The sequence below is a fragment of the Lactuca serriola genome, chromosome 3 (assembly GCF_051521515.1).
Source record: "Lactuca serriola cultivar US96UC23 chromosome 3, Lser_US96UC23_V15, whole genome shotgun sequence".
NCBI classification, from domain to species: domain Eukaryota; kingdom Viridiplantae; phylum Streptophyta; class Magnoliopsida; order Asterales; family Asteraceae; genus Lactuca; species Lactuca serriola.
The window spans coordinates 240,245,105-240,264,179 of NC_136410.1; the positions used below are offsets into that span (position 1 = coordinate 240,245,105).

At 36.2% G+C, this 19,075-nt stretch overlaps 2 long non-coding RNA genes across 26 annotated transcripts in view; one reads left to right on the forward strand and one right to left on the reverse strand.

The window, feature by feature from the left end:
- Positions 1 to 333: 333 nt before the first annotated feature.
- On the reverse strand, positions 334 to 2,451 carry LOC145093759 (uncharacterized). 7 transcript variants are annotated; one of them, XR_013703082.1, is made up of 6 exons: positions 2,311 to 2,451; positions 2,142 to 2,221; positions 1,573 to 1,922; positions 1,366 to 1,432; positions 780 to 830; positions 334 to 696 (listed from the first exon to the last, which is right to left on the reverse strand). It is a non-coding gene; the product is annotated as an uncharacterized LOC145093759 (long non-coding RNA). The 7 variants fall into 7 exon arrangements; XR_013703080.1 differs by lacking the exon at positions 780 to 830; XR_013703081.1 differs by lacking the exon at positions 780 to 830 and having other exon boundaries at positions 334 to 720.
- A 307-nt stretch (positions 2,452 to 2,758) lies between these two features.
- Positions 2,759 to 19,075, forward strand: part of LOC145093758 (uncharacterized) — a 28,348-nt gene continuing 12,031 nt past the window's right edge. For 2 of the 19 annotated variants that reach the window (XR_013703064.1, XR_013703065.1), the window contains exons 1-10: positions 2,972 to 3,533; positions 3,710 to 3,787; positions 3,955 to 4,038; positions 4,139 to 4,187; positions 4,305 to 4,482; positions 4,604 to 4,642; positions 4,734 to 4,805; positions 5,059 to 5,104; positions 5,615 to 5,649; positions 5,728 to 5,880. This is a non-coding gene — a long non-coding RNA (uncharacterized LOC145093758). Of the gene's footprint in view, positions 2,893 to 2,971; positions 3,534 to 3,709; positions 3,788 to 3,951; positions 4,039 to 4,138; positions 4,188 to 4,304; positions 4,483 to 4,603; positions 4,643 to 4,733; positions 4,806 to 5,058; positions 5,105 to 5,614; positions 5,650 to 5,727; positions 6,035 to 19,075 lie in introns of those variants that run through there. The other 17 variants (XR_013703071.1, XR_013703072.1, XR_013703061.1 and 14 more) reach the window with 17 other exon arrangements.

Consider the following 19,075-nt stretch of genomic DNA (forward strand, 5'->3'; position numbering starts at 1 on the left):
AATAATTTAGATATTATTCTTTCTTTTAAAATAATCTTTAAGATTTCTCATTATGTTAAACTCCTGATAACCCAAACTTGTATAGCATAACTAAAATAATTTTAATAGACTTATAATTTAACCAAATCAACAAAACTTAAATTATACATATAGTAGTAAATTATTTCGGAAGGTATTTTATTAATGACAAAATACAAATCTCAGACAATCATTCTAAGCATCTTGGTACAAATTCAACCTTGTATATCACTCACATACATACAAAAATACTACTTCATATTCGCAAATCAAAAAAATAGGCGTATTTCTATACCCAAGGTTATTTGCACGTGATAAAAAAATGCCATAACCTCTAAAATATCAATAAAGTCATGAAACTTGTTTAACTTATGACTTACAAGCACAAATACAACCAGTTCGTTTTTAGTGTTGGTATTATCCATATGCATCATTAATAATTTGATCTTTATTAAGAACTTCAGTCTTCCACTACAAAACTACCAACATGACAAAAATTCCAATTTCCTAATGAAATAAGATAGCTTTGGGTTATAACTTGTTGAGCATCTGTGGTTAAGATCTGGAATCTTACTGGAATTTTATATCACCCATAAATTTGAACACAATTATAGATCCTCCACCCTGAACCATTTGGTGACCTCCCAAATTCTAGTTGAAAGTAGAGGCTGTATGTTCCTACAAAGAACGAAAACTCCATCTCTGCATCAAATTTACTATAAAAACTTTGTCATCTAGACAAATATATAATACATACTAACTTTTTTTTCTATAGAAAAAACCAACAAGATAAGAACATGCTTGGCTGCAACCTGCAAAGCCATTATCAAAGAACATGTTTATTGTACTTTGAAAAAGTATGCCTTTTAAAGCATTATAGTCCAAAACTATCTTATTTGGACACTAAAGCATTATAGTCCAAAACTTTCTCAGTTTTTCCAACTTTCTTTGGTTGTGCCATTTGTTAAAGTCACATTTCACCATAATGCTACGTTACAAAAAATAAACCATCACCTGACGAATGGAACAGTTCCCTAAAGAAACAAATAAATACATACATACATATATAATATAAATTACTACATCAATTATCATACATATGTATTGCTATATCCGAGAAACGTCATATGTAGCAAAAGATATCAGGAAGACATGAACTCTGTTCTTGTGGCCTTCCTCACCTTCTTTAAGGACAAAAAAAAACTGAACATACATAAGACTAACTAAAATTGTCAAAAGATACATAAATTTAGGAATTTTGATGGTCACTTATAACCTACACAAATCTAAATAAAAAGAAATCTTAAACACTGCACGTTTTATGATGGGATATACTAACATATATACCTCTCAAATGTAGTTGAACGACAAAACATGACCAACAGCAGGAAAAGATCTCTCCAGAAATCAATGCCTAAAACACCAAAGTTTAGCACTTATATTGGAACCTAGTGTTTAAGTTAATATCCAAATAAGATAATTGCACACAGATAATCATTATTAAACAAATGTTTTGCAATAATATCAACACGAAATTGAAACAATTAAAAGTACCTTGATATTGAGCCTCAGAGGCTATCCCAGAGTGAAAAACAAACACCAACAATTGAAGTTCCAACAAAACAACTCTGCCCAGGAGGAGCATCCAATGATGAGCTTCTTGATTCTTACTGAAGGGGACAGCTTTTATTTATAACGTTGCCCAGTAGGAGAATCCAAATCATCCTGCAACGACTTGTATTTTACAATTCTCTTTGTGATTTAGGGCTAATGTAAACAACGACTTGGATCGGGAATCAAATGCCGACCTTGTGTTATTAGTTGAAAGCAAAAACCGACCCAGTGTTATTAGTTGCAAACATCATAAAAGTCTTTCTTTCTTTGATTCCCCTTAACCCTTGCATCTAAAAAAGGATTCAAAACGTAAAACTTTGATGTTGAACCTAAAATACGTGATCGTTCAAATTCTAACCCCCATCCAAATATTAAAACCATTAAACCCATCAACCTCAACATTAATCATAAAAAAGACAATTTGGTAAACCAAACTACTACAATTTAAATGAAACACAACTCGGTACTCAAAAAAAGAACCAAAAAGGATAATGCATTTCCTTTGTTACCTTTTATTCTAGCAAGAATTGTTGATGTAGATAAAGAGAAATTGAAATCTCGTAAGCATTTTGCTGGTGTTCTGCAAGCCCTAATCACAAAAGTAAGAAAATTTGAAACCCATACATGGAGAAAGGACAAAGTAAAACATCGTTGATGTAGATGGAGAAAGAGAAACACCTCAACATCTTCAATTTGGATTTCTTGCTCAGTAAAACATCGTTTATTAGGTCGAGATAGGAGGGCGAAGAAAGTGAGAGTGGCCGAAACGGGTGCGCGATTACTGCATAAATATCTCTGATGGAAAGCAACGAAACATCTTCGATTATGGATAAATCAGGCGGAAAAAGAAGCTTGGCAGGTGAATGGCCAGTGGGTCACCGACGGTGGAAGCGATTAGGAAGGAGACGGAAAGAAGAGGGCATGATTGTGCTTGTAGTTTTTGATCTTCGTCGCCAGATGATCAATCATCGTCTCCATCTAAAAATTCCCCCAAATCGATGTAAAAACCCAAATTTAAAATTCGCCTGACGCACAGATCGGTTCATCACCGCCTCCGTTACAGATCTAAAGAATATTGCCCTGATCTACGTGCGTCGGACCAGATCTACGTACGCCTCCGGGGTTTCTTTCCACTCCACACGGGCATTGTTTCCCTCGAAGCATCGGATGAAGTTGGAAAGGGGAAGTCTTCACTGCATCTTTGGTGGTGTCGACTGTCGATGTGAATAGGTTAGATGGCAGTCGTGTTTAGGAGATTAGGTAATACGTTATATCATCCGTGTAGTATAATACGTATATTGGTTATATGCTTAATAATATTATTGTACATGAGCTATGTTGTACCAATATCCACCACCTCTTTCTACCTTCCGGTACCTTTTACATCTAATTCCTTCCACAACTTCCATTTTCTTCTCCCAAATTGATTCGTCGTTTCCACTTTGTGTTCAGTGAATGAAGTACTGATGTTTCATTTTCCAAGCTGATTTCTTCTGCTTCATCTCCGGTCTTTCTTCATTTCTTTTTTTCTCCATCTTCTGTGTTCGATTATTCTGTTGCCCTATGACATTGACAATAGTTTCTTTTCCATTTCTTCCTACGACTATGGGAAGTCATCTGCTTCACCAACAAATCGACACCCAAAACAATCCCAATAACCCTCTGAATTTCTCAATATGATTTAATTTTCGGGTATTTGTTTTTTAATCCCAGTTATTTATCTTTCTTGATTCTATAAACCATATAGGTGTGTAAAATTATAAACAACACGATGATTGCTTGATTCCAAAAATTGGGATTTCTGGCTCATGACTTCCGACTGTGGGCTTCTCATCTCCATCCATGGATTTTTGGTTCTCTAACTTGAGTGGGGCGTACTGCAGTCGTTGATGATGCCAAAGGTAATTAATCAATTTTTTTGCACTTTTTATTCACGTATTTTACATGGATTTGATCTTTTACATGGATTATCAATTTGTTGCTCTTGCTTCTATGTTTTATTAATCTTGTATCTTTTTATAGTTGCTCTACATATTCAATTCAGGCTCTTTATTTTTGTATTCCATTTCATGACCAGCCTAAAAATCCAACAAGATTTAGATATAATAATGAGTTGTTTACTGATATGGATGAAGTTCTGGCCGCTACCCACTAGGTATTCGATGAAATGCCTAAGTCTCTTTTTCTGTGTTGTTATCATCGCTTTACCTGTGTTTTATATTATTTTGTTGGATAGATTCATTAGTGTTTTAAATATTTTTTATCTCAAAAAAATAGTTTTTCGTTCTGTTATAGTTAATGTAGTTTTGGTTATGTTAGTAGTGACTGAAATCATGATAGCTTATGGAAAATGTCTGTAGTTGAACTCACGAAATTCAGAAGCGCTGTATGAACCTTCATGAAAAGGTATTAATTTTTGTAGCATTAGTTTTTATATGATTTTGGAGTTTTACCATATCATTTTATCAATTCATTTATTATTTTTCTATTTTTGTGAAAATTCAAGAAAATGGCAGCCTTACACCTGCTTCCACTCTTTTACTTGGTTATGAGCTGTAAGAGTTCAGTAGTTAATTCATCTTTTGTTAAATAAGTACTCTGAAAAAGACATCTCTTCCTTGTACTTTTGATATTATGTTTATAATGTCTTCAAATTTATTTTCGTTGTGTAGGTTGCAATGTGGAACCGGGCCGTATTTACTATATTTTGAATGCCATAAATATTTTTTTCAGCATACTTCTTTTACTATATTTTGTATCCACTAAACTACATTTTGAACTATAGTTGATAACTATCACATTTTCTGCAGACATTGGATACTTGATTGAAGATTGAAAAGAACATTTCAGGTTTCCACTTGCTTCTTCATATCTCTCAATATATTTCATAATACTTAATTCTATAACATAGTAACATAATGCAGTATGTATAAAGTTACATGACCAATGGCATATTTTGTTTTCATCATAGGTTTCTGGTTGCTGGATCTTGCTAATTAACACCATTCATGTAACAATTTTTTAGTATTTTCATGTCTCTTCCACTCTTTTGTTCATAGTAAAATAAATGTGCATAACAGATCTTTTTGACGTATTTGTAGGAAGTGGAAGTGGATATGATAATCAATATTGTACGCCTACAATCCGGACTATAATTTGCTTATAAAATTAAGGTATGATTCCTTTCTATTTTTACTTTCATTTAATTCGATGTCATTTGTTTTTTAAGTGATTTTAGGTCATAGGAAATGTTGTTTCATTTGTTGTGTCTACCAAAGTACTGTTATTTTCAAAAAAAATAAATAAATAAATAACTAAACACCCCATACCATAACCTTATAAAAATTTGGAATTATTATTGTTTTATTCCATATGATTCTGTTATTAAAAAAATAATTGTGTTTTTTTGGTGTTTATCAACCACAGTGATCTTGGAAACGCAAACTTCTCTATTCAGTTGGTCTACATCTTGGTCAACTTTCAAACCTACATTACTTGGAAGTCATTTATTTTTGGTTACTATGTTTTCTTTTTGATGTATTATAGGTCATAAATTCAGAAATAGCAACTACCTTTCATTGATTTTATACTTCATTTGGAATTATAATTTTTGCTTAATTTTATACTTCATTTGTACTCGGTTTCAATAATCTTTTTTGATTTCTTTGATTCTTTTTCAATAATATGATGTTTTATGGTATGTGGCGAAGTGCTTATATGTTCTTACTTCCCATAATAGCAACTTACTTCTATTTTGTTACCAATAATAGTAATATGTAAAACGAAATTTGTAAGAATTTTACAAGTTTCAGGTTATATTTCTGTTAACGATAAAAACATGAAGTATGTTGCTATTATAGGTAATATATATTAAGTATGTTGTTATTTTTTATTATGCTTTCATATAATCATTTACTCATTAGTAATATTAGACAATGGATATAATGACATTCAGATTAAAATTTATGTGGTTTGTTTTCAGGCTCCACAATTGTTTGATCTGCTACACAATATTTGGTAAGCTACCAAAATGAAAATAATATTTTCTTTTTTAATTTTTGTTTTTTACTCTTTTATGTTTTCTTTTGGGCCTAGGTTTGGAGGTAATATGTTGATTAAAGGGGGCAACAACCCATTAGGAGGGTTTTGAGTTTTTGATGGCCAATTTTGGGGATTGGTGATACTAGTCCAGGAGTGTGTTTCTGAGTTTATCAACTTTAAATTCCTTCCACTCCACTTCTATGAATGGTAAAATCCCTCAAACTTAGGAATTGAATGAATTTTACAAATTGAATTCCGTCCATCTGGCAAGTAAAATGCATTGGAACAGAATCGAAATTCCAATTCTGTAGTTCTATAAACTTTTTTGCACAACCTAAATGAATATGACACTTTTTTTTCAGTCAAGTAACGACAGAATGCTTATCCTGCATGTCATATAATTATTTGTAGGGGTTTATAATGTGAAAAGGTTTAAGTAACGAAAAAAGTATGTTTTTTTGCTTTTATGAAAAAATTGTCTCTTCCTGTTTGTTGGTTTTCCTACAATTATGACCGAATTGCCCATGTTTGTGGGTTTTAAGAGGTCTGATACAATAAATGATAATAGATTTCTATGCCTTGTATTTTCAAAATTTTGTTTTTGTATTTTTAAATTTTATGTTGTAAAAATATTAAATTAACCAAATTGTTGGTTTTGCTACGTTATTATATACCGTTTTATGACCAAATTGCCCCTACATTTTTTGCTACAATTATGACCAAATTGTCCCTGCAGTTAAGTTGTCCTTATACCTACGGTGTTTTCTTTTTATTCTTCTTTTTGGAAAAAAATAGTTGATTTACATATAATAACAACATACTTTGCCTAAAATGCAAAGTATGTTGCTACTGCGTGTATGTAATGTAACAGACACCATTTCTATTACTTGTTGTCATTTATTTCACCTTTATAGACCGTTTTTATTACATTTCAGTGCAAGAATATGTTGCTCTTTCTTGATAGCAACAATTATATCAACCCCTCTTGTCATTTATTTCAACTTTATGGATCATTTTTCCATCAATCATCTTTCATACAAGTGCGAAATCCTCAAGAACGACTAATAAACGACTAATATATATATATATATATATATATATATATATATATATATATTGTTAGAAGAAAAAGACAAAAGAAAGGAAGGGTAATTTGGTTATTTTATATAGAGCAAGGACCAAAACTACGAATTCGACCAAACCTCAATGACCATTTCTGTAACGTACTCTAACCTTTATAAACCTTCAAAATAACATAATTGGCCTAAATATTTTTCACTATAACATTCAGATTTTTATGGTACATAATTTCAAGAATCAATTCTAGATTTTGGAAGGACTTACGACATGAGAAATGCCTCTCACGTCATGAGAAAAGGTTAACTTGTTGACCCGCATATTTGGAGTCTCACGACGTGAGCCCTTGTTGCTCACGACATGAGAGTAGCCTGATTACCAAAACACTAATTTTTCCGTATTTAATGGAATGAGAGGGTTAGGGTTGCCCATCCTCAGCCTCTCTCACTCTATAAGCCTCTGGAAACCCTAATTAGATTGCTCCTTGAGTTCTTTAGCCATTTTTAGCGCATTTCTAGGTTTAAGAAGAAGAGAAGAGGAAATAAGTACTCTAGTGGTGGAGTGGGCAAAGTACCATCATCATCTTCATCTATTCCTACTTTTGGGCCTTTGTAAGTATTAAATGTTCAAACTTTATTTCATATTATGGATGGATATTGGGTTTTGTCCATTTTATTCATATTATTGCATGCTTCAGTGAAGGAAATCCATAAAGTTAGCAACTTTATGGATATTAAAGGTTCCTTTATCATCATAATGTCCAGATCTAGAAATTAGAGGGGGTTTAAGAGCCATGCATGAGAGTTTGATGCTTGTTTTTCCCACTTTTGACCTAGAATGGATTAGTTCATTCATGGTGTGTGCATGACCATAAAGCAACCATTTTTATGGACCATATGTATCCCTTTTAGCTGCTAGATGAGTTGGGTGTAATGGATTAATGGATTAAGGACCTAAAACCTTGATTTTTGGCTTCAATTTGTGCTCACGACATGAGACACAAGGTCTCACGACGTGAGATTCGAAGGACCCGTTTCTGTGGAGTCATCTGAGGCTCACGACGTGACCGAACACTGCTCATTCATGAGATCAGTTCCAATAACTTTTCATGTATGAGTTGCCCGATTTGAGTTGCGATGAGTTGGAATCAGACTGAGTGGAATCTCACGACGTGACCAAGGGCTGGTCACGACGTGAGACTTGATGTTATGATTTTTGTCTGATGGCTTTGAATTTATGGGTTAACTCTGCGTCCTAGTTGACTTATGGTTGGGTCATATTCATCAAAGGGTAAAATGGTCATTTACCCTAAGGTGAACAGGTTAAGGGCGCTTAATTGTGGAATTTCACCATAATTTCTAATTAAGGATATTTTTGGTTATATTAGTGAGAGGATGTTGAGATTAAAACTCTAAAGATCGAATAGATTCCAACAGGAAAAAGCAATCAAACACAGAATATGAATCAAGAGTATGTCGAATGATTAAAAGTCACAGCCTCAGAAGAGCTCGATAAAGAACTGCTACTATAGAGGCTATGTAAGGTTTACAATGCAAAAAAACGATTACGAGACACAGTGCATGCATGCACCTTAAATAGTAAAACCCTAATAAATAAAGAACGGGTGGACAGGCCCAACCCGGATACAAGCTTTACAAAACATAAGGCCCAAAATGACGCAACACTTTAAGTTCTAACAATCTCCCCCTTTACGTAGATTGAGGCGAGAGTAGTTCGCTTCTGCACTTCAAATACTTTCGAAATCACGCTTAGCAGAGCCTTGCGAACTTGGATATACCGTTGAATCATATCCGAAAAGCACTTCTTGTCGCTTTTGTTGTTCCCTTTGTATTTGCTGACGAGGTACAAGATATACTCCACGCACGAAGTGGTGAACAAATGTTTGTCGTTGAGGAAGAAACAAACTTTGTGAAAGTCTACATTATTTCTCTCTTTCATTTGAAAGGCCACACACCATCCTTCCTTTCGTATCTTCCCTAGTTTCATTTTATCAAAACTTTTAGGGGCTACTTTAGGGAGCACAATTGGCTTCCTTTACAACACAACGACTACTTCGACATCCATTTTCCTAACTTCTTGAATGTACGAAACTAGCATTCGCTTTAGGTGACAAACAACAGGCTCGTACTTCTGTTAATCCCTTAGCAGCATGTTGTATAGTAGGATCCAATCATACGGGTTCAGGCATGGAAGATCAGCAAGAGTAAATGCATGCACCTGACTCGTTGAACCTCTAGTAACCCTAAATTTTGCATTGGGGAAGCTATCAGTTTCAATTGGACCAACAACCTTCACAGTCGTGATCTTGTTCGCACTCCATGTCTCGTACTGAGGCTTCATGTGCTTTAGGTAGAATGAGAAAAGTAAGTGATCTGCACCGTAGTCTGTTAGAGGGACATTCGTAACTTTGACAAAACTGAGAAACTTGAAGATCCAGTTATGAATCTTGTGTATTTTGAAGATCAAAAGACACAAGTGGTTCCAACCAATATTGACTCGGCATATCCACAACTTCACTCAGGATTCGCTTCAAAGTCCATGCAAGAAACAAAATCTTTCTCTTTCTAGCATGACTTGAGCCTCGCGTTCAACCTTTTCTTTCTCTTCGGTCTAATGAACAATTCTTTGGTGCTCATCCATTTTAGCTTCACAATCTTTTCTTCTTTTAAGCTCATGTTCATCAGGCTCTTCTTCTTCACTGTCATCAATTATTGGTTATTCATTAATCGGTTTCTCTTTCCCTTTTGGTTAATTTTCTTTCTTAGGCTTGACAATGAGCTTGACTGTAGGTTTAGGGTTTTCCTTCTTGGATTGTTTCACACCTTCTCCCCTTGTTTCAGAATTGAGCTTGATTCTGGAACACCTTCCAGTCAGTTGAGCATAGCGAATATGGGCCTTAGCTTTTCAGACGGGTGCTTCTTGGCTGTGTTTTTTATCATCGAGTCATGAGTCTCGATGATATCCAAAAGCAGTGCATTCATGTCTGAGATACATCTTTTCATAACAACATTCTCAAATAGGAGATCGTTGATTCATGTTTCGGCTTGCTCAAGTTTGACAGTGAGTACCTTTACTTTCTCCGTCTTCACTATGAGAGCATCCATAATCTTACTCTCAGTGGCCAAGTCATCCTGAAGCTGTGTAATCTTTGATGAAATGGAGGAGTTGAGCTAGGCATTGTCTGTTTGGAGGCCAATACGAACCTCTTCGAGTTTCGCCTTCTCCGTTCTAAGTGTAGATCCAAGGCTAGAAATAACTTCGTTAGCCATCGCAGTGTTGGACTCGAATGAGCTCTGAAATTTTCTCATGAAAGAACGAGCATCTATAATTAGTTTATCAACTTTTTATTCGTTTCCTGGCACACTGAAGCTGTAGCATCCACATATTTTTTTTTCTTCTCAAGGTTATCTGAGTGTTATTTCATGAGGGTCTCGAGGAAGGACTTGATCATTGTTTGAGAATAGTCTTCACTGGATGATGCTTTAGATGATTGGAGCAACGAATCCAGCTTCTCATTGACAGCCTTGAGTTGCCCTTTTGTGGTGGGAGCTTCGTCATCACTTTTAGTCCGAATATTGAAGGGACTGTAGGTGAATCCTCCAAAGTCCTAGTCATCACCACCATAAATCATGTCTGGATCATCCTGGCAGAAAGGAGAGATGGGTGGAGTAGAATGACCAACTGAGAAACCTGAAGCACCTGCCCCCGTATCAGATGTGTTGACAATTATTGGAGGTTCAACAGATGAGGTAGTGATGGTGGCACTGGAATCTATGAAGGTGAGGTTTGGACTTGCGAAACACCCATTGACACCGATGGGCAAAGAGCAATCTTGATAGGGGTTGAGATATTGGCAATGGGTGAAGAGATAGAAAAATCATGGAAAATTCATCTGTTATTGGAGTGGAGGTAGGGATCTCAAAAATTACCTCAGGATTCGTAGTTAAAGGCTTCGAAACCTTCGGTTGAGATGTAGCGTCATCTTCGTTGCAAACCTCTTGTTGAATAGGAACCTCCAAAACCATTTGCGATTGCGAGTCCTCGTGGTCACTCGGAGTTAGAGATCTTGGCTTACGAGCCACTTTCTTGATCTTCTTGTTTTTAGGTGCTTAAGGAGGTTCGGATGTACCAAATTTCACATCCCTCTTCTTTCCCCTTTTTTTGGGTTTGTCAACCTCTACGAGAATCAGTTGGAATTCATCAATCAATGGGTGAAAGCCTGAGACTAGTAGACTGCGATAGGCTCGCAGTACTTCGCTCGCAGTCGGAACCTCTCACAGCATAACTTCATAAATGGAATCGATGAAGCTGAACTTAGAGTTATCAGCAAGTATGATGTTCGTGGTGTGAAAGATCTCGATTGAAGCCATACACGAACCTTCCAAAATAGGGATGTTGAGCTTCTTGATCCCCCGTTGCACGACGATGGTCCAGAAACGAGCAAAGGAGATTTCATTGTGTCCAAAGCACCGAGCCATAATCCAAGTTGATGTCGTAGTAGATGCCATACCTCATGGTCATAAATAATTTGCTTGCACAGTCCAAGCCAGTAACCCTCTCCGAAAAGCTCTTGAACAAAAGGGTAAAGAGGCCGTTCCACATTGGCAGCAAGTGGGGTTTCTTGAACTTTGAAACAACGGCCAACACTTCCTTGTAGCCTATCTGGTAGAACATCTCCAGAATTGTTGAGTTAGAGACGCTCTCAGGGTCAATTAGGTCACGACCCTGTGGATGCCCTAAGAGGTTACAGAACCTCGATTTGGTTGTTTGGGTTTTATGGTCTTGGATTTCGAACGTGATTAGCTCCTCTCCCTTTTGGTAACTGGCTGTGGAGTAGGCTTTGGAGAGATGCACCAACAGAACAATTTTTGACTTGGTAAGAGCAATGACCAGTTGAGAATACCTCAAACATTCGACAATGGGTTGAAGAAACCCGTCGTATTTGAATGGATCAAGGTCGAGTATCATGTTTTGGTTTGCCTTTATGTTGAGAATCGAAGACTACATTGATTTTTCTTGGACGGAAGGGGTTTTTGAAGAACCTGTCATTGAGGCTTGTTGAAGGAGATGAACAGTAGAGAGAATAATTGCCGGAGGATTTTGTTTGTTTTTTGAAAGTGGTAATTAAGTAATGAAGCATTAAAATCCTTTTATACGGTCTAGGAGGTGAGAGAAATTTGTCGATTTGTTGCATCGGTTACTGAAAAGTCGCCTAAAAAGGTGTGACTGACAGAGGTTACGTCAGGCGTGTGTGTCAGACGGCGGTAAAGTAGGCATCAAGTCAGGAGCCGTTTCAAATTCCACGCGCCCAAATTTCAAATCTTATCTTTTAGAATCGTCCTTTCAGATTCTGACTTTCGCAACCGCATACATTCACAATTGATCACCATTGATAGTACTCCGAACCTGAAAGTAACCAATAGGATGACGAACCAGAATTTTGAAAATCATAAAGATCTTCTTGCAAGAGTGTGCCAAAGATAAAGAAATAAAGCGAGTTTTCTTAGGGATTCTAGTGATGTCATTTAAGACATAAAACAGATGGACCTCGGGCAACGGTGTCACACCCCCAAACCAAGGATGGCGGAAACGTTCGGGGGTGGAGGACTTCATGTACAGTATCACAACAACGTGTATAATAGTGTTCAAAGTAAATACAACCATCATAAATATAATTGAAAAAGTTACACCAAAGTATATGTTTACATGTTTCAAAATCAATTACATTATGATGACAAAAATAAATTGTTGAAGGTTTAATGTCCCATCCTCAAGGCGCTGAAGTTTTCCTGTTTCACTGATTTCCTGAGAATACAAGTAGTTTTGAAAAAGTGTCAACAGTTAAGTTGGTAAGTTCATAAGAGTTTTGTTTGAAGTAGAAACCGTTTTCCTTGTAAAATCGATAGAGTTTGATTTCCAGAAAATCCAATATTTTCTTAATGAAGTATGAATAGAACATTCCTATATGATGCGTTAATGAACCCTAGAATGACCCGTAGACTTCTCCTATAATCGTCCAACGTATATAAGTTATATAAGATTTAAGTTGATAAAACGTTGAATATAGTGGGTCTGCCCTAGGTCCACAACCAAACGAGGAACAGGAGATGAGGCGGGCCCACCAATTCTAAGTCAATCGAGACTAAATTCTTATACGACTCATGCATATACGCTCAACGATTATAGTTGAAGTCTAACAATTCTGGATGAAAAATATGGTTTTAATATCATAATAACTATTTTACGTAAACCTGGTACTTTGGAATGTACCCCATTTATATAAAGACCCGGTACTTTTCCTCAAAATGTGAAATGTAAGTTTCTATGTTATGAAATAGTGCATCCTAGAATTCCCTATAGATTCCTTCTATAATTTCCTTGTGTATATAAGTTATATAAAATTAAAGTTAGATAAAACGTCGAATGTAATGGGTCTACCCTAGGCCCACAACCAAACGAGGAACAGGAAATAAGGCGGAGCCACCAATTCTAAGCCAATCACGACTAGATTCTATATAACTCTAGCATATACACTTAGAAATTATAGCCGAAAACTAACAATACGAAATTGAATGTGGACTTAAATCCAAAAACCGGAACCAAACCCTAGTGTAGTGTACGAAATAGTAATAGTGGCTGTGAACATAAACTATACATATCATAGTTCATCGGATAGTGATAGTGACTAGTGAACATGTACTATACATATTATAGTTTACCAAAAGTGGTGGTGATGGTGAATATAACCTATACATATCATAGTTCATAAAATAGAGATAATGGTAGTGAACATGAACTATGCATATTATAGCTTATCAAAAGTAGTGGTGATGGTGAATATAACCTATACATATCATAGTTCATCACTTTGTTTGTAATGTATATATGCCATAACTATACCGATTATAATTAGCGTGTTCGTTTGTGGGGGGTATAATGGCTTAACTATACTTATTATAGTTTATCATAATTATTCATAGTCGTAGTAACTCTTTTGTATGTGTAATACCTTTAATAATGTGTTTGTTATGTAAAAGAACCCTAAACTATACCTATTATAGTTTATCAATTATTTGTTTGGGTAGTGAGCATAAGTGTGACATCCCCATTTTCACGGCCAAAAAAGACCGATGTTGTTTATGCTTTATAAAAATCAGAGTACTTCATTTTATAAAAATGTTGCGGAATTTGTTCCCAGAAAAACATGGTAAATACGTTATTAAAACATTTTCGAAGAAACGTATTTATTTCATTTTAAAACGTTTGGGATGTCATCGTTAATACAGAAACATAAGCATAAACAGAACTTACAATTATTTACACTAGTGATCTACATCTCTTTAAATCTCTCAGTGTAATGTCACTTCATATCAACACCTGTGATATAAATAAACTGAGTGGGTCAGGTTGGGAAACCTGGTGAGTACATAGGGTTTTCAACCCACAATAATATAATTATTATGTTTAAACAATCAAACAATCAACCCAATTACCCATCTCCATTATCTTCTTTATTCTTAAGGATCTACCCTAAGAATCAGCTATTTCTCATTCATTCATTCCTAAGGATCATCCTAAGGAAACAACATGAAGTCCATTGTTGCCAATGACACATTGGTCAAGCGCAGCTGCTAATATTGTCACTTAGGCTCAGCTGCCAGAATTAGGACATTTTCTATGAGGCGCTTCTGCCGGTATTGACCTTTAAACACTACTGTCATGGTCATAAGGCTCCTTATTAGGCGCAGCTGCCGATACTATCCTTGGAGCGCAGCTGCTAGGACGTTTACCGTAGATCTAAATCATCTACGGGTTGTGGCGCAGCTGCCAGGGCTCATCTATAGGGTACTAGGTCCACTGCTGTCATTTAAAACATGTATAAAAATCTTTCACCAGCATAGACAGCAAGTATTTAGACAATATGCACACATAGCACGTAAATTTATAATAAAATACTTCATATCTATGTGTAAGATGAAAGTAACTATGCACTCACCTGATTAGGTGGTGATTCCGAACTCAGACAGCACTTCGTTATCTCAAAACAATTTTCCTCGACAAAACCTAGTATCAATACCACTAGGGTTTAGTTTTTAACGTTAACCACGACTAATTAATAGTCTAGCTATTATTACTATTATATAAGCGTTAAATAACACTCAATATAACTCATAATAATAGCCCAAATAATTATTTTAAGGTCCTAATAATGTTACTATAATTAAATAAAATCTATATTAAATATAGTATAGGCGTAGCTCACTTACAGCGAGTTTTTATTAAAAACCGGTCTTCGCTGGAGCAGCGTTTCCAAGCCGAAAGCTTTTCTTCTCGGAGCCGTCGGGCGCTCCGGGGCTTTCTTCTCGTGCTAGGGAGGTTCCGTAGACTTGGGAGGGGTTTAGGGAGGCTAGAGAGAAGTTAGAGAGAGAAAGAGAGGCTTATGGTGTGAAGAAAATATGAGGAGTTCACCCTTGTATTTATAGGAGTTTTATAGTAAAGTAGTCTCTAAGCTTCGTCCGTAACTTTTGCATACGAGCTCCGTTTTTGTCTGTCTTTTTACCGTTGAGTTCCTATTAATGAGATCTTCAACTTTCATTTAGACCTCGTTGGCTAATTCTCATTCTATCTCGGATTTACAAAACTGTATCGAATTCGCCGCGCTCGAAAAGTAGGGACTAAGCTTCGCCCATAACTTTCGCATACGAGCTCCATTTTTGTCTGTCTTTTTACCGTTGAGTTCCTATTAATGAGATCTTCAACTCTCATTTAGACCTCGTTGGCTAATTCTCATTCTATCGCGTATTTACGAAACTGTATCGAATTCGCCGCGCTCGAAAAGTAGGGACTAAGCTTCGTCCATAACTTTTGCATACGAGCTCTATTATCGACGTTCTTTATATCCACGCGTTGGTATTTACGAGTACTACAACTTTCATTTAGATCCCGTCGGCTAAAAATCGACCGATCTAAAATTCAGATTTCGGGCTGTGCACTGCTATGCTAAATCTTAGAAAAATCATAACTTCCTCATACGAAGTCAGATTTGGGCGTTCTTTTTATTGATGTTCTTAGTTTAACATATTCTACGACTTTCTTTTAGATCGCTAAGGCTAAATCTCGCTCTATCGTAAATTCACTATTTACGCTTCCCGGTATCGTGCCGGTTCCGTCGCGAAACTTCAACGGGTCATAACTTCTTCGTTATAACTCGGTTTTCGGCGTTCTTTATATGTACGAAAACCTTGTAACATACTCTACAACTTGGTTAAGATTATTTATTCTAAATAATCTTTTGTCGAAAAGTTGTTTTCGACCCCTATTGCCTCTAATTTGACTAGCCCATATTTGCGGGCGTTACAATAAGCCTTACTTGTCATAGTTTACCAATGTTTGTATTTTAATGGATATAGCATTGTAATATCTTTTATGTATTTACCATACTTATGGAGGTAAGAATCCATTTGTTTTCTGATGTATGTCTATATAATAAGACAAGACGACACATATGGTAATAACATATCTTCACATGAAGGTACACACCTTGCTCAACAAGTTACAAGGTGTATATGAAATTGAAAACATTTTTCTAGTATTGCCATTTCTATTCTGTTTTTAGAAAATTCATAGAAAAATAACTAAAGGTGCAAATCAGAATCCGTAAATTCTGAGAGTTTGGAAAATGAGTCTAGTTTGTTCATAATTTTTATCATGATTTTTGGAAGCCTTTAACTTGTATTAAAATGCTCAAATTCACAGACTGGTCCGGATTGATGTTTGAAATGATAGGCAGTTTTGTAAAAATCACCATAAATTGTAGAAAAATCGTATGGAGATGTGCAAGTAGTCATTTTAAAGCTAAGAAGTGGAACTACTTGCACCTAAAACAGTTTTGAAAACTAAAATGTTTAAGTTGTCCAAAAGAGTCCGTGAATGGAGTTGAACTTTTCTGATGAAGGCTGTTAGAAAAGTTTAGTTATGTTCTTGGTGTTTTAACTTGTATTCCCCCCCCCCCCCCCCCCCTAAAAACTTGAGAAAACATGAAATTGTAGGGGTATGAACTCACCTTGAGTGATTTCAGTAGTTAAGTGTTGAAGAAGAGAAGTGTTCAACCCAAGAACACTTGAAGAATCACTTGAAGATTCGAAGATCTAACACCATTATGATGGAGTTTGTGTAAGATATCCATGATTTGAGTAGAAAGAAGTGAAATAATCATAAGGAGAATGGATTATGCTTACCAAATGTGGAGGAAAAACCCAAGATCAGCCCTTGAATCTCGAATTCAAGAGAGGGGAAATGAGAGAGAAAAGAGTTTGATCTTTTTGGTGAAAAGAGAGAAAATGAGAGAAGTGAGGAGAGATGAGACTTTTCTAGCCTTTGACCAATTGTGTGGTTGGAAAAAGATGAGAAAAGTACAATGAAGTGACTAGGTAAGGGCTGATGGGGAATAGGGACATGGAGTGGGTATGGGAGGTTGCTTGTGTCATAAAATAAAGGAAAGTCAACACTCCACCTTTGTATTTCACCCACTCTTTTGGATAAGGTTTTATCCTTAAAAACGTGATAATTTAATAATTATGGGTCCTTATATGTTAAAATAAAGTTTTCTTGTGAAAATCCCGCATTAAAACAATTAAAAACGAAGCTAAAATGAAGTCGTAGTCGAAAACCGGAAGGAAAATAGCTAACAGCGAAGCTTCTCGGAAGGGGGCCGAAGGTTCGGTCCCTTCTGATGCTGGGTCCGAAGCGAAGGCGGGGCATTAGGAAACGAACCAGCAAGAAGCGAAATAGACCGAAGTGTACAGTACTTTCGGGTTCGGGTGGGCATGCGAGGTTCGGGCCCGAGAGGACCCTTCGGGTTCGGTTCCCTTGAGCGAGGTTCGGCCCTGAGAGGACCTTCAGGTTCAGGTCTTCTTGGTTTCGGTCCCTAAGAGGACTTTCGGGTCCTAAGAGAGGTTTCGGCACCTTAAGTTCGTTTTTCGCGTAGACTTCCGTTTTTTGGCTGTTTTCGCCAAATTCGAGGGTCGGGATGCCCCGAGTGATTATAGAAAGTTGAGAGAGATTTTGAGAGAGATTTGGGAGAGATTTGTCATACTTGGAGAGATTTGGCATACTTAGAGAGATTTGGGAGAGATTTGACATACTTGGAGAGATTTCTCATACAAGGAGATATTTGGGAGAGATTTCACATACTTAGAGAGATTTGGGAGAGATTTGACATTCTTGGAGAGATTTCTCATACAAGGAGATATTTGGGAGAGATTTCACATACTTAGAGAGATTTGGGAGAGATTTGACATTCTTGGAGAGATTTCACATACAAGGAGATATTTGGGAGAGATTTCACATACTTAGAGAGATTTGGGAGAGATTTGACATTCTTGGAGAGATTTCTCATACAAGGAGATATTTGGGAGAGATTTCACATACTTAGAGAGATTTGGGAGAGATTTCACATACTTGGAGAGATTTGGGAGAGATTTCAAATAGAGAGAGATAGAGTGAAAACGATTGAGAGAGGTTTCATTTGTGACCTTTTTGAGTGTCTGGCTTCGCAATGCAAGGTTCGTAAACCCCGTTAAGCGTTGTTTAAGGATCTTACACACTCCCGATGAGTATGCAACATTGTTTTATCGGTTTGGCTCGCCACGTTCCACAATTTTAGGTTAAGAAGATCTAGATGTACGCACTTTTCGATTTATGATCTCCCATTAGAATAGCGAGTTGTTTAGTAATCATACAACGTAAGCCCTAGTACATAAGGGTTAGTTGAGTTGACCGGTTTGACTTGTTGACTTAAGTTGACGTTGACTTGACCGGAAATTTGACGGTTGTCACAAACGGTCTTTTCCTTCCCACTCAAGAGAGACTTTGAAGTGCTTTTGTGGTGTCTCGTTGAATTACGATCATTTGTTTGTAGAGAAACAGTGAAAGGCTTCTTTTAATAAGGCAAATTTGGTGGCTTCTTCTTCAACTAAATCCAAAACTCAACATAGGTCTGAACGTTCGTATGAAGTACTTGTTTGACCAGTGTAGCCATAAAAACAAGTATCCTTGGGAATAATTTTCAATGACTAGGATAAATATAGAAATCTCAAGAAAAATAAAACTGGATCTATTGGCAAAAACGTCTTAGGACTAGAACATTTCATGAAGATCTCACAAAAAGAAAAATAAATTTCTTGGTACAGACCACGAAAGTGGAGATTCGTTAATTCCTTGGTGAAAAATCTAGAACATGTAATTGTTCACCATCAATTCGTAAGTATGTGTTGAATTTTGGGTTTCACTCAATTTGTGGTAA